Here is a 5000-nt window from a genome sequence, read left to right on the forward strand (position 1 = left end):
ATATATATATATATATATATATATAATATTTAATAACAGTTTGATTCAGCCCTATGGAAATTAAAGTTAGGAAGATGCATCCATATTCATATACTCGCATACATAACTCTCTCTCACTCACTCACTCTCTATCTTTCTTTCTTTCCTTCTTTCCATTCTTCTCAATTTTTCTATGTCTGTCTCTTTCAATACACACCTACGTTCCGTCATGTGCCTGTACTGAAGATTTTGTGAATACATTTTATTACGATGTTTTAATAAATGCCAACTTGAGTTCATAATGACTATGATTAGAAACAACTTTCCTTTCAAGCAGTCTACCTTACTATCTCTGCTATGATTCCAAACGTTAGATCTTCGTTACAAGACTTTGGACAGTTCCCATGTCGTGGCTCTTCTAATCACAATGCCGTCTGCTTTCTTCAATCTGATTGACCTAGACTAATCATGTTACACACCTAAGACAGCATCATCTCTGTCAGTTAACGAATAAAATCTATTATTCCGCTCGAATAACGAAATCAAATTTACCAGCTTTAAAGACACCAGTGTCCTGAATAACACACTCTGCAATCATTCACTCTACGTTACACATTGGCAAAAAGAATGTTTTAAATAACGACCGGAACTTTCTTGTAACATTTTATACAATTTTAGGTATAGCATTTCCTGGTTTAGGCTTGGGATTAACACTTCAAATTCAAAATTTCTCTTATAGCATATATAAGTTCATTATATGCCATTATGTTGCAATGTATCTTTACACATTGCATACACGCAATATAAATATTGTGTGTATATGTGTGTGTGTGTGTGTGTGTGTGTGTGTGTGTGTGTGTGTGTGTGTGTGTGTGAGAGAGAGAGAGAGAGAGAGAGAGAGAGAGAGAGAGAGAGAGAGAGAGCAAATGCAGAATGTACAAAAAGGAGAAAGGATTAATTTATCCCCACATAAACGTGGATGTTTTGTTAGAACAAATTATACTCTCATATTGGCTTTTGTTTATATTGCTAGCAGGGAGATGCATCTCCGTCGCCTCCAGCGCCGAGATCACCAGATCATGTTGATTTCGATCTTCCTTATCTTACTTCAACGGTGGACGTTCGACCGCTAGATACAGCAGCGATTCATCTTCCTGCCATCGGTATGTAAGATAATAGTTCTAGAAAATGCGTTGGTGTCGTGGTTAGCCAGTGAGCTTGTTAAAAAAATATTTATTAGCGACAGAGACAGTATTAATACCGAGAGGATATATAGACACTCACAGACACACACACACGCACACACACACACACACACATTAATTGTCTTCTAAGCGAGTTCAGTTTCAGTGAGCTAGAACAAAAAGTATAAATTCCATATCGATAAAGGAGTGTGGCCCAACCTATTGGAATGTGTGTGGATGGAAGGCAACTTTTGTCTTTCCAGCACAATACTAAAGACATGACACTAACTTCCATAACTACTATCATTTTTGTTAAAACACACACTTTACCACACGCCCAACATGGCGTTCTTACAATTCGTCTAGCAATTGTATACAAATATATTATTTGTATACAATTGCTAGACGAATTGTATACAAATATATACAAATATATTATTTGTATACAATTGCCAAATTTTTGTTAATATTTTCCCCCGAGAAATATACACTCGTATTCTTGACATAACTCTTCCACTTTTTTTCTTTTGCGTGAGTTGACACATATCCATATCCGGGCGAAATGTTCAGCGACATTTCATCCGTCCTCATGTTTTGAGTTCAAATATCGCCGATGTCAACTATGCTTTTCATCTTCTCAGGGTCGATAACATAAGTACCAGTTGAACCCTGTGGTCCATGTAACCGACTTGCCCCCTACCCCGAAATAGTTGGCCTTGTGCCAAACTTGGAAACCAATATTATTAAGGTCAGTGAAGAAAGTGGGGGCGGCAGCGGCGTCAGTGGTGGCGGCAGCGGTAACGCCGGTCGTAGTGGTGGTGGCGATGGTCTTTGGGATGTTTTGGTTATTATCCTCTAGCTTCTATTTGCATTATTTGTTTACTTTTGTGCTTCTGAAACGGCGATTGTTTGTACTTATAACTGTTTCTACCCATTGGTTATTTGCTATTTTTACATTTGATTGAAGTGAAAGTTGCTCTGATATTGTTTTCAGACATATGCTAACACTTTCCCTTTCTGTCTGTCTGCCTCACAATGCCTTTTTCTTATAAACTCAATATTTTAATAATAATACTCTTTAAAATATACCATGATATTGAACAACACATGCAGTCAGACATATGTACGCACACACACACATATATATATATATATATATATACATATATGCACACATACACACACACACACACATATATATATATATATTAGGATTGTTGTTTGGAAAGTATGAACATGTCAAATACTCTGGTTGTGTTTGCGTGTGTGGTGCGTGTGTGCGTTTGTGTGTGTTTGTGTGCGCGTGCTTGCGCGTCCACGTGTGTGTACACATGTGTGTGTTTGCATAGCATGAATTGTGACGTAGCCAGTTCCATGAAACGTATTTAACATGCATACGTTGGCATAGACATGCATAATATGTGTATTTGAAGTGAGCGAGAAAGAGAATGACAGAGTAAAGAAATGCACATAATGACAATGAGGGGAAAAAAACCACGACGATAAGTAACACCAGCAACAACAAAAAGAACAATATTGACGAAACGACTATAGTTTTTCTCTCTCTATCTGAAGAGTCATACGATGTATGAGTTATAGTATGGGTGCATTATCTTGTATCAGTTGGAGAAATCGTTGAGTGGGCGTCTCACTCAGTTTGTATGTATGTCAACTAATGTACTGAAGTATATCAAATGCAGGTGTATGGTATGTGATAAAACACTTTATTATTGTGTATTTATTTTGTTCCGTTATGCTGAGAGCTTTGTTGATCATAGAATGACAAGGCGTGGCTAGGTCACAAATGTTACTGCTAGAAAGGTAAGAGCAGCGATGGAAGGTGTAAAACGTGAAAGTAACGACAAAATGAACAGAGAAACTTTTTTTTGTCACAAATGGGAGAAAGATGAAATAATTGTAAAGGAAAGTTGAAGAAGAATGAAAGAGGTGTATATATTAGAATATGGAAGAATAGTAGAAGACACAGAAGAATAGCAATAATGAAGAAAAAATAAGCGAATAAAATATAAAAACGAAAGAGGAGAAGCAGGAAGGGCATGAGTTGGATGTGAACAAAGAACAATAGATAAATCCATTATAAAATTGACGAAACGGAAAAGTGGAAAATAAACATGGAAGAGGCGGAGTACGTTGTGATGATACGAAAACCTTGTTAGAAAATGCTGATTAATAATAATCATAATGATAATAATAATAATAATAATAATAATAATAATAATAATAATAATAATAATAATAATAATAATATCAAAAGCATTTGTACTACATGAAGAGCGCATCACTACTAGATATATTGTGAAGAATATCGACATTTCCTCAATATATATGACAAATGTTTCCTGTGTAAAGTATCTTTTAAAGCAACAGTCCACAATGCGTCGTCATGCACTGGCTCTGATAAAATATAATTGGACACACTATAAGGTTGTAAAGCTGTTCTTCATACACCAAGTTATCAACTTTCAATTGCTCCCATAAAAATTTTTCTGGTCCTCATACAAGCTTCTAGGTGTATTAAACAATAGCTGTTTAGAAATTTACGATGGAGTATGGTCACAAAATAACACATAATATAAAACTGATGCAAAAATATATCACTCGTGTATTAATTATTGACTGCGTCTTAATGACCATATAATTGCGTAGAAGTGGGTTGAAAAGCAAAAGTTTCTCTCTGATAAAGCGAGTTTCAAATATAAACATTATATGGCAATTAACTGAACGGAATGCACGAGCATCATTATAATAACTATTGGTTGAGCAGCCGCAGCAATCACAACCGAAAGTGTGTGGTAGGGATACATTCTCAACTGTTCTGATATAAGGATATCAAATCTCAAGTAAACAATATAAAATCAAGCATAGAAAATGCTAAAAAGAATAAGATACTTCATTCTATGATTAAAACAATAAAAACGGCAATGAAAAAGAAAGAGAAACGTTGATGAGAGAAAATAACATGGCAAAAAACAAATGAAGCTTCCGAAATTACGAGAGTAAGTTAATTATACGCACTCTTACTCAAACAAATGCAGGCGTTGAACGCTTACGTCGTTTTTCGACATAGTCTCTTTGCTTTTCGATGCACTTTTAACTGTCCACATGCTCCAGTCCACAGGCTTGTATATTCAATCGAAGGTTTTTGGTTGATCGCACAGCTATGTATGCTCCACTTCCTGCTCTTCAATGTCCTTAGCAAATCGATTACCTCGTAAAGAATGTTTCAGGTAACAATCAGGAGATTTTGACTGTCTGCAGAGTATTCTAGCAACTTGAAATAGAAATTTTTAATCGTTTCAGCGGTGTGGACGGCTGTATGTCGGCGTACATTGTCGCGTAACAATAACCTTTGAGTTGACAATAGAGCTAGCCTTTTGGCGCGAAATACTGTTTTTAGTATGTTGGCCAGTATTTCAATTTCGCCTACGCTGGTGAATTTAAATCTCTTTTCCTGATAATGTTCCAGTATAGGCCCTTTTGTGTCCCCCAAAAAACAGTTAGCATCACATTTTCTGCAGAAGGTTGAGTCCTGAAATTCTGTTTCGCTGGCTATTTCTGGGTTTTTCCACTTCATACCTTGTCATCTGGATTCTGTCTTTAGACCATTATCTCCATAACAACTTCGCCTTCATCATTTTAGCGTTGTTGAGTGAGCGTTGATAGATCTCCACACTATTGTTTTTATACGTTTCGATAAGCTCTTTTGTTAACCATGTTGCGCCAACTTCACAGAAGCATTGCCAACTTCACGAAAAATTGCAGCGATCTGACGTCCTGAAAATACCTCCCCATCTAGATACCGAGCAAGTGAATCAC

At 36.3% G+C, this 5000-nt stretch overlaps 1 long non-coding RNA gene across 1 annotated transcript in view; it reads right to left on the reverse strand.

Moving 5' to 3' along the window:
- Positions 1-4985, reverse strand: part of LOC128249169 (uncharacterized) — a 6099-nt gene extending 1114 nt beyond the window's left edge. The window contains exon 1 of the long non-coding RNA XR_008265266.1: positions 4200-4985. This is a non-coding gene — a long non-coding RNA (uncharacterized LOC128249169). The remainder of the gene's footprint in view (positions 1-4199) is intronic.
- Positions 4986-5000: the final 15 nt, after the last annotated feature.

This window comes from Octopus bimaculoides, chromosome 12 (assembly GCF_001194135.2).
Source record: "Octopus bimaculoides isolate UCB-OBI-ISO-001 chromosome 12, ASM119413v2, whole genome shotgun sequence".
NCBI classification, from domain to species: Eukaryota; Metazoa; Mollusca; class Cephalopoda; order Octopoda; family Octopodidae; genus Octopus; species Octopus bimaculoides.